We start from the raw sequence: 15,138 nt of genomic DNA, 5'->3' as shown, positions 1-15,138 counted from the left end.
AATCCAAACAGCAAGAATGAAAAAAGAGCTTCAGCAGAACACGATAAGCATGTCTTGTACCACGTGGTCTGGATCCCAGCGTACCTGTCTCTAGTCTTAAATCATGAGTTTGACAAGAGTAGAGCACTTTCGGTACAAAGCTAAACATGTGATGATGATGATGATGATGATGATGATGATGATGATGATGATGATAATGTTGATGATGATGATGATGATGGTGTTGACGATGATGATGATGATGATGATGAGGATGATGATGAGGATGATGATGATGACGATGACGAGTATGACGACGATGATGATAAGGATGAGGATGACGATGATGACGATGATGATGATGATGATGAGGAGTATGACGACGATGAGGATGATGATGATGATTCATCTCGTGATTCAAAACAAATCATCATCAAACTTTTAGATTCTTACTGAAACTGCGCTATTTTATTAACTGCTGACATGCACAATTATTTGGGACTGTACACAGCGGACTAACAAAACATTTAAAACATTTAGGGGGAGAAACATATCACTTTAAGAAAAACTTTAGCTTTTCTTCCATTGAGTTAATTAATGTTCTGCTTGATCATGATTTTTATAATTTTTTTATTAAATTTGTCATATTCTCATATTTTCAAATTCTCTGTGTAGAAGGGGCACTGACTTACACATGTAAGTATTATTAATGTTACATTTTAGAATGATGATGCTAAGTTCACTGGCTAAGTTCCCCTGCACATAAACAAAGTTCACTCCCAGTCTGAATACCTGACATCAGAGTACACACTCTCCTGTGGTGTCTCTCTCTTCTTTCTTCCTCTTCTAGTTTTCCTCTCAGAGAAATTCAATGCAGCATAATTCATCGTATCTCCATCTTGATCCTAAGGAGGAACATATTTTTGAAACACAGTAACACCATGACTATTACACATACATTCTTTTCAGTTAAATGTTTTTCATATTACATTTTCAAACCATTAAAGGTTATGTTCACAGAAATACTAAAAGTTTCTATGAGACAGTAGGCCACATATTGGTTGGAAAATACTTAATAATAATTACTGGCTCATTATTAATCACATAGAGTTGTTTTCAAGGGTTATCATGAGCTATGTAGTAGAGTCATTGACAAATTTCACCCTCAAATTGGAATTGATCCATTTCACAATGTAAATATACCTGTTCTCCCCTTAATCCATTATGTCTTCCTCCCCGACAGGCATCTACTGCTTCAAAAGAAAACAAACAATAAATCAAACAAAGCTTCGCTGTCTGATGAAAACCTCTTATCTCCAAAACAGAAACTTGTCAGGAAACGGGAAAAATGACCATGTTTCAATAAGTGTAAAAAAATGGACATTGGCAAAAATGGAGTTACAAGGTTTTCATCAGACAGGGATGAAAGACAAGATACATCTCCATAGCAATTCAAAACTACTGTATCTTCAGGGTAGCAAAAGTTATCTTGCATATTTTCGTAATTGTATTGCTTACCTTTGCAATTGTCGCAGACTTGCTCTTTACTTCTGGTGCAGGCAAGGAAGATGATCCCAATCCCACACAACACCAACGCCACTGTCAAACCAACAACAACCACTACCAGAGACCTTTCTGAAACAAAGATAAATATGAATGTCATGAAGTATCTATCATCATTTTTATCCAAGAAAAATGTATTGGCTTAGGTTAATGTATTGGCACTATAAATGAATGATTAGGCCTACAGATGTAGGCCTACAGATTAACATGATCACTCTTATGTTAATAAGAATTTTACTGCACAACTGTGGTACGACAATTGACGGGAGCTGACACTGTCGTAGTCCATGTGGGGTCATACAACATCAGGAAGGCTAGCTCAGAACATCTGAAAATGGATTTGAAAGAACTGATTTTAGCATTGAAAGACAATCATTTCAGGTACCATCGTTGGGCCATGGGTGTGAAAGATTCAGCAGGCTACTGGCATTACACATCTGGCTACAAGATTACTGTACCTCTGCTGAAGTCACTTTTATAGATAACTTTGACACCTTCTGGAAACAGAAGATACTCTACAGGAATGACAGAGACCATCCAAATCATCTTGGCTCCTACGGACTCTGTCCACGCATTTCAGGGCTGCATTGAAACAATGACTTATCAATGACCCAAGTCCAGCTCAGTTAATCCCTACCATTGTGACAATGAGTCATCATAATGTTGCATCAAATGTATATTATCCTAGGGGCGTTGGCAGGCACAATGTAAGTAACCTCATTTATGTCCCCCCAATTGCCCTTAATTCCTTTGATCCTACAGCTATTGTATGCAGTAATCATGAGTAATCATGAGCCTATGAACCAGAGTTACACTGTTAACACTGAGGCGGTGTGAAGGAAGACCAATTTGTGCAGCTCACCCTGCACTATCAGCTCCAATACAAATGACATGAGCAAGTCTACTTCTGATAAGCTTCCCAGTAAAGCATTCAAAACAATCAAGCCACCCACAAGTGCTAAAAAAATTGCCCACATTAACATATGCAGCCTGAGAAACAAGGTCCACGAAGTCACATGCATGTAACAGATGACATTCATATTCTGACTATCTCTGAAACTCACCTAGATAATACCTTTGATGATACAGTGATAGCAATACATGGTTTTAACATCTACCGAAAATACAGAAATGCCAACGGGGGCGGTGTTGTGGTCTATATATATTCAGAACCACATTCCTGTAAAGCTTAGAGTCGATCTAATGTTAAATACTGTTGGAGTAATATGGCTACAGGTTCATCTGCCTCACCTGAAGCCTATTCTTGTGGGAAGCTGCTATAGACCACCAAGTGTTGACAGTCAGTATCTGGATAATATGTGTGAAATGCTTGATAATGTATGTGATATCAACATAGAAGTATATTTTCTGGTGGATTTAAATTTTGACTGGCTCTCATCAAGCTGCCCACTCAAGAAAAAACTTCAAACTGTAACCATTGCCTGCAACCTGGTTCAGGTTGTCAGTTAACCTACCAGGGTATTTACAAACAGCACAGGAATGAAATCATCGACATGTGTTGATCACATCTTCACTAATGCTGCAGAAATTTGCTTTAAAGCAGTATCCAAATCCATAGGATGTAGTGATCACAATATAATTGCCATATCTAGAAAAACCAAAGTTCCAAAGGTTGGGCCTAATATAATGTATAAGAGGTCATACAATACGTTTTGTAGTGAATATTTTGATTCATATGTTGATGATGTAAAGAATATTTGTTGGTCTGTGGTGTGTAATGAGGAGCAACCAGATGCAGCACTTTACACATTTATGAAATTGCTTATTACAGTTACTAATAAGCACAAACCCATTAAGAAAATGACTGTAAAAACTGTTAAATCTCCTTGGATTGATAAGGAATTGAAAAATTGTATGGTTGAGAGGGATGAGACAAAAGGTATGGCAAATAAGTCTGGCAGTCCAACTGATTGGCAAACGTACAGCAAATTAAGAAATCATGTGACTAAACTAAATAAAAACAAAGATAAACTATGAAACAAAAAGGATATTTTATAAATATTTAATAAAGGATATAAAGGATATAAAGAATGATAGTTAGAAGCTTTGGTGCACCATAAATTACATTTTCGGAACAAAAGCCAACTCGGCTCCATCATTCATTGAATCAGATGGATTGGATGAATCATTCATCACAAAACCAACTAATATTGCCAACTACTTTGATGACTTTTTCATTGGCAAGATTAGAAAACATAGCGATGCCATGCCAGCAACAAATGCTGACACTACACATCCAAGTATATCTGACCTAATTATGAAAGACAAGATTTGTTCTTTTGAATTCCATAAAGTTAGTGTGGAAGAGGTGAAAAAAACATTGTTGTCTTTTAACAATGACAAGCCACCGGGGTTTGACAATCTAGATGGAAAATTACTGAAGATAATAGTGGATGATATTGCCACTCCAAATTGCCACATCTTCAATTTAAGCCTACTAGAAAGTGTGTGCCCTCAGGCCTGGAGGGAAGCTAAAGTAATTTAGCTACCCAAGAATAGTAAAGCCCCCTTTACTTGCTCAAATAGCTGACCAATCAGCCTGTTACCAACCCTTAGTAAACTTCTGGAAAAAAATGGTGTTTGACCAGATACAATGCTATTTCACAGTTAACAAATTGACAACAGACTTTCAGCACACTTATAGGGAAGGACACTTAACAAGCACAGTACTTACACAAATGACTGATGATTGGCTGAGAGAAATTGATGATAAAATGATTGTGGGGGCTGTCTTAGACTTCAGTGCAGCTTTTGACAATATCGATCATAGTCTGCTGCTGGAAAAACGTATGTGTTATGGCTTTACACCCCCTGCTATAATGTGGATAAATAGTTACTTGTCTAACAGAACACAGAGGGTGTTCTTTAATGGAAGCCTCCCAAACATATTCCAGGTAGAATCAGGAATTTCCCAGGGTAGCTATTTAGGCCCCTTACCTTTTTAAATCTTTACTAACAAAATTCCACTGGCTTTGAGTAAGGCCAGTGTGCCTATGTATGCGGATGACTCAACACTATACACGTCAGCTACTACAGCGACTGAAATGACTGCAACACTTAACAAAGAGCTGCAGTTAGTTTCGGAATGAGTAGCAAGGAATAAGCTAGTCTTAAATATTTCCAAAAATAAAAGCATTGTATTTAGGACAAATCATTCACTAAACCCTAAACCTCAACTACGTCTCGTATTGAATAATGTGGAAATTAAGCAAGTTGAGGTGACTAAACTGCTTGGAGTAACCCTGGATTGTAAACTGTCATGGTCAAACATAATGATATAACAATAGCTAAGATGGGGAGAAGTCTGTCCATAATAAAGCGCTGCTCTGCCTTCTTAACAACACTATCAACAAGACAGGTCCTACAGGCCCTAGTTTTGACGCACTTAGACTGCTGTTCAGTTGTGTGGTCAGGTGCCACAAGGAGGGACTTGGAAAAATTGCAGTTGGCTCAGAACATTGCAGCACTGCTGGCCCTTAAAAGTACACGGTGAGCTAACATTAATGACATGCATGCCAATCTCTCATGGCTCAAAGTGGAAGAGGAATTGATTTCATCATTACTTTAAAAAAATTATCATATCTTTTAAATTGAATATCCAAAACATGAGACATCATTACTTGCAGTGAAGCCTCTCAACAACTACACCATACCAGTCATCAAACAGATTCCCATTCAGAGCAACACATAGAAGCATCCAGGGTCAATGCTTTACAGTATGTACATGGTTGGAAAGGGTTCCCAGATCACCACTGGGAAGCAGTATGGGCCATGGTGGTTTTTCATGATTTCATTATGACATTATCTATAGTAAATTAGAATTACATTCATTTTATGAGGTTCATTTAACACTACAAAAACAATTGGGATACTTGAATTACGTGAAAACATGAACAATAAAATATAGGATAGAGGATGTCTCCTGGTCCCTCTATTCACAGTAGTCTAGAAATTAGATTTGGTTCTGGGTCGCAGAGATGAGAAAAACACTGTTGCCCTATGATACAAAAAGAGTGTTGCTTTTTTTGTCTTGAATATTACAGTATGTAGTAGCAATAGAACAATTGATTATTGACCAAAATGTATTCCTCTGCACTGCAGTTCAGTCCCAGTCTGAGTACCTGACATCAGAGTACACACTCTCCTGTGGTGTCTCTGTAACGGCTATCGTCGTATTCCGCGAGAAGGATCGGACCAATACGCGGAGTGGTTAGTGTTCATGATGAATGATTTATTATAACGGAAAAACTGAACACTGAAAATACAAAACAAATAAACGAAGTGCAGAAAACAGATACAGTACCGTGTGGGGAAAAACACAAACACGGAAACAAACACCCACAAAACACACGTGAAACCCAGGCTGCCTAAGTATGATTCTCAATCAAGGACAACAAATGACAGCTGCCTCTGATTGAGATTCATACCAGGCCGAACACAAAAATCCCAACATAAAAAATCAACCATAGACAAACCCACCCAACTCACGCCCTGACCAACTAAAATAAATACAAGACAAAGGAAAACAGGTCAAGAACGTGACAGAACCCCCCCCTTAAGGTGCGAACTCCGGGCGCACCACCATAACTTCTAGGGGAGGGTCTGGGTGGGCGTCTGTCGGTGGCGGTAGGAGGAGGCCACGGTGGCGTCTCTGGCGCGGGACGTAGACCCCACCTTAACAATGTCTTTGTCCGCCTCCCTACTCGCCCCCATGGCCTCCTCCTAACAACCACCCTCCATGCACGCAGCACCGGACTAAGGGGCAGCTCCAGACTGAGGGGCAGCTCCGGACTGAGGGGCAGCACCGGACTGAGGGGCAGCACCGGACTGAGGGGCAGCACCGGACTGGGGAGCAGCACCGGACTGAGGGGCAGCACCGGACTGAGGGGCAGCTCCGGACTGAGGGGCAGCTCCGGACTGACAGATGGTTCTGGCAGCTCCAGCTCCTGGCTGGCTGACGGATCCTGGCTGGCTGGCTCTGGCAGATCCTGGCTGGACGGTTCTGGCAGATCCTGGCTGGACGGCTCTGGCGGGTCCTGGCTGGACGGCTCTGGCGGGTCCTGGCTGGACGGCTCTGGCTGGTCCTGGCTGGACGGCTCTGGCTGGTCCTGGCTGGACGGCTCTGGCGGATCCTGGCTGGCTGGCTCTGACAGTTCCTGTCTGGCGGAAGGCTCCGGCTGCTCCTGTCTGGCGGAAGGCTCCGGCTGCTCCTGTCTGGCGGAAGGCTCCGGCTGCTCCTGTCTGGCGGAAGGCTCTGGCTGCTCCTGTCTGGCGGAAGGCTCTGGCTGCTCCTGTCTGGCGGACGGCTCTGACGGCTCGGGACAGACGGGCAGCTCTGACGGCTCGGGACAGACGGGCAGCTCTGACGGCTCGGGACAGACGGGCAGCTCTGACGGCTCGGAACAGACGGACAGCGCTGGGCAGGCAGGCAGCGCAGACAGCGCTGGGCAGGCAGGCAGTTCAGACAGCGCTGGGCAGGCAGGCAGCTCAGACAGCGCTGGGCAGGCAGGCAGTTCAGACAGCGCTGGGCAGGCAGACAGTTCAGACAGCGCTGGGCAGGCAGGCAGTTCTGGGCAGACTGGCAGTGCAGGCGGCTCTGGGCAGACGGGCACACCTGTAGGGAGGAGACGGAGAGATAGCCTGGTGCGTGGGGCTGCCACAGGACCCACCAGGCTGGAGAGACCTACAGGAGGCTTGATGTTAAGAAGAGGCACCTGAAGGACCGGGCTGTGGGGGAGCACTGGAGCTCTGGTGCGCAGCCTTGGCACCACTCCCCCAGGCTGGAATACTACTCCAGCCCGTACCCTCTAGAGTGCAGGCACACGTTGAACCGGGCTGTGGATGAGCACTGGAGATCTAGTGCCTACTACGCGCACCTCTCCCTTAGGCTCCACTCCCACATTTGCCCGGTACGAGCGGAGCGTAGGCATAGGATGCACTGCACCTTCCCAGCGCCCAGGAGACACAGCACGCAGAGCCGGCGCAGGATACCCTGGACCGAAACTGCGTACCGGAGACCAGACCCGCTGAGCAGGCACAATACGTCCCGGCTGGATGCCCACACTCACATGACACTTTCGGGGGGCTGCCCTATAGCGCACCGGGCTATGGGAACGCACTGGCGACACCGTGCGCTTAACCGCATAACACGGTGCCTGACCAGTAACGCGTTGCTTAGGATAAGCACGAGGAGTGCGCTCAGGTCTGCCACCTGGCTTAGCCACACTCCTCTCTAGGAGTGTGGCAATGTAACTCCAAGTCAATCACACTTCTGTGAAATCAAACTGTCCACTTAGGAAGCAACACTGATTGACAATACATTTCACATGCTGTTGTGCAAATGGAATAGACAACAGGTGGAAATTATAGGCAATTAGCAAGACACCCCCAATAAAGGAGTGGTTCTGCAGGTGGTGACCACAGACCACTTCTCAGTTCCTATGCTTCCTGGCTGATGTTTTGGTCACTTTTGAATGCTGGCGGTGCTTTCACTCTAGTGGTAGCATGAGACGGAGTCTACAACCCACACAAGTGGCTCAGATAGTGCAGCTCATCCAGGATGGCACATCAATGCGAGCTGTGGCAAGAAGGTTTGCTGTGTCTGTCAGCGTAGTGTCCAGAGCATGGAGGCGCTACCAGGAGACAGGCCAGTACATCAGGAGATGTGGAGGAGGCCGTAGGAGGGCAACAACCCAGCAGCAGGACCGCTACCTCCGCCTTTGTGCAAGGAGGAGCACTGCCAGAGCCCTGCAAAATGACCTCCAGCAGGCCACAAATGTGCATGTGTCTGCTCAAACGGTCAGAAACATGACTCCATGAGGGTGGTATGAGGGTCCGACATCCACAGGTGGGGGTTGTGCTTAAAGCCCAACACCATGCAGGACGTTTGGCATTTGCCAGAGAACACCAAGATTGGCAAATTCGCCAAATTGGCGCCCTGTGCTCTTCACAGATGAAAGCAGGTTCACACTGAGCACATGTGACAGACGTGACAGAGTCTGGAGACGCAGTGGAGAACGTTCTGCTGCCTGCAACATCCTCCAGCATGACTGGTTTGGCGGTGGGTCAGTCATGGTGTGGGGTGGCATTTCTTTGGGGGGCCGCACAGCCCTCCATGTGCTCGCCAGAGGTAGCCTGACTGCCATTAGGTACCGAGATGAGATCCTCAGACCCCTTGTGAGACCATATGCTGGTGCGGTTGGCCCTGGGTTCCTCCTAATGCAAGACAATGCTAGACCTCATGTGGCTGGAGTGTCAGCAGTTCCTGCAAGAGGAAGGCATTGATGCTATGGACTGGCCCGCCCGTTCCCCAGACCTGAATCCAATTGAGCACATCTGGGACATCATGTCTCGCTCCATCCACCAACGCCATGTTGCACCACAGACTGTCCAGGAGTTGGCGGATGCTTTAGTCCAGGTCTGGGAGGAGATCCCTCAGGAGACCATCCGCCACCTCATAAGGAGCATGCCCAGGCGTTGTAGGGAGGTCATACAGGCACGTGGAGGCCACACACACTACTGAGCCTCATTTTGACTTGTTTTAAGGACATTACATCAAAGTTGGATCAGCCTGTAGTGTGGTTTTCCACTTTAATTTTGAGTGTGACTCCAAATCCCAGACCTCCATGGGTTGATAAATTTGATTTCCATTGATAATTTTTGTGTGATTTTGTTGTCAGCACATTCAACTATGTAAAGAAAAAAGTATTTAATAAGAATATTTCATTCATTCAGATCTAGGATGTTGTAATGCCCGGGGTGTCGTGGATGCAAAGAGTCAAACGCAGGAGACAGAGAGTTCAGAGTAGCGTTCCAAATTTAATTCCCCACACGGGTGAACACACGACGCTCCTCTAAACCAAATGCTTCACCACAAGCAAAGTGAGAAACACGAAAATAAACATCAACCAACGAACACGTATCCTGACACACAAGAATGTACAGACTGTACACACAACAATCCCGCACACCCAGCAGGCCGGGCTGAAAATTGCAGAGGTGTGGACTCGAGTCACATGACTTGGACTCGAGTCAGACTCGAGTCACAAATATGATGACTTGCAACTCAACTTTGACTTTAACACCAATGACTCATGACTTGACTTGGATTTGAGCCTTATGACTCGACCTGACTTGATACCCTCCCCAAGCCCAAATATGAAAAATTATGCTATTAAAAAGTGTGCAGCACATCAACTCTCATTTAACGGATTACAGTTTGAATCGAACTTCAGCCAATCAAATTGTGCCAGCTGTAACGCTCGTCGGAAGAAGACCAAGGTGCAGCGTGATACTTGTTCATGCTTCTTTTATAAAAAACCGAACACCAAACAAATCAACAAAAGTCCAACGAATGTAACGTCTTGAAGGCTACACAGAGCTAAAAAAAACAACATCCCACAACCTAAGGTGGCAAAACATGCTGCCTAAGTATGATTCCCAATCAGAGACAACGATAGACAGCTGTCCCTGATTGAGAACCATACCCGGCCAAAACATAGAAACACAAATCATATAAATAAAGAACATAGAATGCCCACCCAAATCACACCCTGACCAAACCAAATAGAGACATAAAAAGGTTCTCTAAGGTCAGGGCGTGAAAGTACCCCCCCCAAAGGTGCGGACTCCGGACAGAAAACCTGAACCTATAGGGGAGGGTCTGGGTGGGCATCTATCTGCGGTGGCGGCTCTGGAGCGGGACGTAGACCCTGCTCCACCTCTGGCTCACCCCACTTTGGTGGCGCCTCTGGTGCGGGAACCCTCGCACCAGAGGCGCCAAATAAAGGGAAGGTAATCAAGGTGATGATGAAGTCCAGGTGTGGGTAATGATGGGGAGCAGGTGTGCATAATAATGGCTGCCAGGGCCAATAACATTGTGGATAATGTTCAGATTTACACAATCTCATGTGTACAACATCTAAAGATCTGCATCCCTATACTGAGAGCTTTGACATTTCTAAAATGACAGAAACTCAGCAAAAAAAGAAACGTCCCTTTTTCAGGACCATGTCTTTCAAAGATAATTCATAAAAATTCAAATAATTTCACAGATCTTCATTGTAAAGGTTTTAAACACTGTTTCCCATGCTTGTTCAATGAAACATAAACAAATAATGAACATGCACCTGTGGAACGGTCGTTAAGACACTAAAAGCTTACAGACGGTAGGCAATTAAGGTCACAGTTATGGAAACTTAGGACACTAAAGAGGCCTTTCTACTGACTCTGAAAAACACCAAAAGAAAGATGCCCAGGGTCCCTGCTCATTTGCATGAACGTGCCTTAGGCATGCTGCAAGGATGCATGAGGACTGCAGATGTGGCCATGGCAATAAATTGCAATGTCAGTACTGTGAGACGCCCAAGACAGTGCTACAGGGAGACAGGACAGACAGCTGAATGTCCTCGCAGTGGCAGACCATGTGTAAAAACACCTGCACAGGATCGGTACATCCGAACATCACACCTGCGGGACAGGCACAGGATGGCAACAACAACTGCCCGAGTCACACCAGGAACGCATAATCCCTCCATCAGTGCTCAGACTGTCCACAATAGGCTGAGAGAGGCTGGACTGAGGGCTTATAGGTCTGTTGTAAGGCAGGTCCTCACCAGACATCTCCGGCAACAACATCGCCTATGGGCACAAACCCACCGTTGTTTATCGTCGAAGGAATGAGCGTTACACCGAGGCCTGTACTCTGGAGCGGGATCGATTTGGAGGTGGAGGGTCCGTCATGGTCTGGGGCGGTGTGTCACAGCATCATCGGACTGAGCTTGTTGTCATTGCAGGCAATCTCAACTCTGTGTGTTACAGGGAAGACATCCTCCTTCCTCATGTGGTACCCTTCCTACAGGCTCATCCTGACATGACCCTCCAGCATGACAATGCCACCAGTCATACTGCTCGTTCTGTGCGTGATTTCCTGCAATACAGGAATGTCAGTGTTCTGCCATGGCCAGCAAAGAGCCCGGATCTCAATTGCATTGAGCACGTCTGGTACCTGTGTGATCGGAGGGTGAGGGCTAGGGTCAATGTCCGGGAACTTGCAGGTGCTTTGGTGGAAGAGTGGGGTAACACCTCACAGCAAGAACTGGCAAATCTGGTGCAGTCCATGAGGAGGAGATGCACTGCAGTACTTACTTCTTATGGCTGCAAGCCCTAAGTCGGGCTCAATATGACAACAGCCAGTCCAAGTGCAGGGCGCGAAATTCAAAATATATTTTTTATAAATATTTAACTTTCACACATTAACAAGTCCAATACAGCAAATGAAAGATAAACATCTTGTGAATCCAGAAACATGTCCGATTTTTAAAATGTTTTACAGTGAAAACACCACGTATATTTATGTTAGCTCACCACCAAATACAAAAAAGCACAGACATTTCTTTCACAGCACAGGTAGATTGCACAAAACCGACCAAATAGAGATAGAATTAGTCACTAACCAAGAAACAACTTCATCAGATGACAGTCTTATAACATGTTATACAATAAATCTATGTTTTGTTCGAATAATGTGCATATTTCAGTTATAAATCATAGTTTTACATTGCAGCTACAATCAGAAATAGCACCGAAGCAGCTAGAACAATTACAGAGACCAACGTGAAATACCTAAATACTCATCATAAACATTTATGAAAAATACATGGTGTACAGCAAATGAAAGACAAACATCTTGTGAATCCAGCCAATATTTCAGATTTTTTAAGTGTTTTACAGCGAAAACACAATATAGCATTATATTAGCTTACCACAATATCCAAAAACACAACCCATTTATCAGCAGCAAAAGTTAGCGATCGCAAAAAAACAGCAAAAGATATATAATTTTTCACTAACCTGGACAAACTTCATCAGATGACAGTCCTATAACATCAGGTTATACAATACACTTATGTTTTGTTCGAAAATGTGCATGTTTAGAGCTGAAATCCGTGGTTATACATTGTGAAAACGTAGCATCTTTTTTCCAGAATCTCCGGATATATTTCTGACACTCACCTATTCTGACCAAATAACTTATCATAAACTTTACTAAAAAATACTTGTTGTACAGCAAATGATAGATACACTAGTTCTTAATGCAATCGCCGTGTTAGAATTCTAAAAATAACTTTAGTACGACATACAGCTTACGTTATAGCGAGACAGCGCCCAAAATCTGGGCGGAATATACGTCCAAACATTTGACAGAAATACGAAATAACATCATAAATGGGTCCTACTTTTGGTGAGCTTCCATCAGAATCTTGTACAAGGGGTCCTTTGTCCAGAACAATCGTTGTTTGGATTTCGAATGTCCTCTTCGTCTGTAGATTTAGCAACCAAAGCTAGCAAAGTGGCGCGAAGCTGTCCATCGTCACCAAACGCAGAGAACGGAACACGCCAAAACTCCCGATAAAATGTCAATAATCTGATAAAACTATATTGAAAAAACATACTTTACGATGATATTGTACCATTTATCAAATAAAATCAAAGCCGGAGATAGTAGCCGTTTATAACGAAAGCTTTTCAGAAGCCAATGCTGATGTCCTACCCGCGCCTTCCTGAACAAAGGAAATTGGGGTCATGTCATTCCAAGACCTCTCTTTTGACCTCAGATCAAGCTATACACTCCATTTCTTCTCTCACTGCCTATTGACATCTAGTGGAAGGCGTATGAAGTGCATGTATACTAATAGATTTCAAGCAAATTAATAGAGAGGCCCTGGAACAGAGCCTCGATTTCTGATTTTCACTTTCTGACAGGAAGTTTGCTGCAAAATGAGTTCTGTTTGACTCACAGATATAATTCAAACGGTTTTAGAAACTTGAGAGTGTTTTCTATCCAATAGTAATAATACTATGCATATTGTTCGAGCAAGAATTGAGTACGAGGCCGTTTGAAATGGGCACCTTTCATCCAAGCTACTCAATACTGCCCCTGCAGCCATAAGAAGTTAATGCAGCTGGTGGCCACACCAGATACTGACGGTTACTTTTGATTTTAACCCCCCCTTTGTTCAGGGACACATTATTCCATTTCTGATAGTCACATGTCTGTGGAATTGGTTCAGTTTATGTCTCAGTTGTTGAATCTTGTTATGTTCATACAAATATTTACTTATGTTAAGTTTCCTGAAAATAAATGCAGTTGACAGTTAGAGGACATTTCTTTTTTTGCTGAGATTATAATTTGATTGCAAAATACCTGCAACTGTTATCTGTTATGTTAGCAAAAATATTGTAATCAGATTTCAGATACTTTTGAAAAACAAGATGATTACTTCTTGGATTATTTTAAAGGCCCAACTCAGTCAAAAACGTGATTGTCTGTGTTTTATATTTATTTCCACACTATATGAGGTTGGAATAATACTGTGAAATTGTGAAAACTATAATAATACTCTTTTAGTGTAAGAGCTGTTTGAAAGTACCACCTGAAATTTCAGCCTTTTGTGGTGGGATGGAGTGTAGACCTGCCTGGTGACGTCACCAGGCAATAAGAAAGAGAGCTCCTAACCCCTCTACCAATAACAGCTAGTTTTCCTCACTCAGATCACTCCCAGACAGTCCTAGCAAAACTATAACTTGAGAAATTTCTCTTTGCTAAGAAGCTATTTTTGTATTTTTTTTCTCGATGATTTTAATTGAAAACAATCATAGTAAGGTACTTAATTGTTACCCAGAAATTATTTGATAATGAGATTAAAACGGCAGCATTGGACCTTTTTAAATGCATCTATAGTCATAGGGTGGATAGCTGTAGGCTGGTACACTCTTTTTGGGTGGGGAGAGTTGGGTGAAAGCCATTATAGGAGACAATCATAAATTACTGACCATTCAGCACCGTTCACGAGTGCGTCAAGAGGGTATTTCTGTGGAGTTGCGCTTGTTGTAAGGTAGCCTATGACCTTTACGTCAGTAAGTACAATATCTTTTCAAAATAATACCTGGTGAGTAAATGAGACTGGAGAGTGTATGGAGAATATTATTTCACATCCGTTTTGTAGGTTAGGCTACTAGACTTAATGAAAAATGGTAACATTTAACGTATTATCTGGAGCGTTTTCCTACGGTTAGTTTGATTATTTACACTCCGTTTATCCATTGAAGAAGGTATTGTAACCGTTTCGGTTTATTATTAACCACCCATATTAGTCAGTTATCAAAATACTCCATAGCCCAATTTTACAAGGAATTATAGAAATCAGTAGGCCTACGTCATTTATATTTTTGATACCTACAATTTTCATTATTATTTATAACGTCTAACAGAAGCGGCAGATACAGGAGAAACCTTCTAAAGATAGGAAACATTTTTATTCGTTTCACAGGGATGAATGTTTGTTTTGTAGAACTTTCTTTATTGCGACAAATGATGGTGGAAACGGTGTTTTTCGAAAAAATGGTCATTGCCGAATCATTTTGAAGGTAGCTACGTTGGGCATGTTATGTCACCGTGTAACTGTAACGTTCCACTTCACATTTAATTTTAAACGCCTACTGCTTGCAAAATAAACATTCAACTATACAAATAATGTTTATTTGCAGGACAAGGATTGTCCTAACTTTCAATAA

General features: G+C 43.3%; 1 long non-coding RNA gene across 1 annotated transcript; it reads right to left on the bottom strand.

The window, feature by feature from the left end:
* Positions 1-634: 634 nt before the first annotated feature.
* LOC129857156 (uncharacterized) lies at positions 635-1,610 on the bottom strand. The gene is made up of 3 exons (XR_008759877.1): positions 1,498-1,610; positions 1,183-1,232; positions 635-884 (listed from the first exon to the last, which is right to left on the bottom strand). It is a non-coding gene; the product is annotated as an uncharacterized LOC129857156 (long non-coding RNA).
* Positions 1,611-15,138: the final 13,528 nt, after the last annotated feature.

Source organism: Salvelinus fontinalis, chromosome 6 (assembly GCF_029448725.1).
Source record: "Salvelinus fontinalis isolate EN_2023a chromosome 6, ASM2944872v1, whole genome shotgun sequence".
Lineage (NCBI taxonomy): Eukaryota > Metazoa > Chordata > Actinopteri > Salmoniformes > Salmonidae > Salvelinus > Salvelinus fontinalis.
Note: the sequence above shows the minus strand (reverse complement) of the source record. Positions and strands in the feature narration are given on the sequence as shown.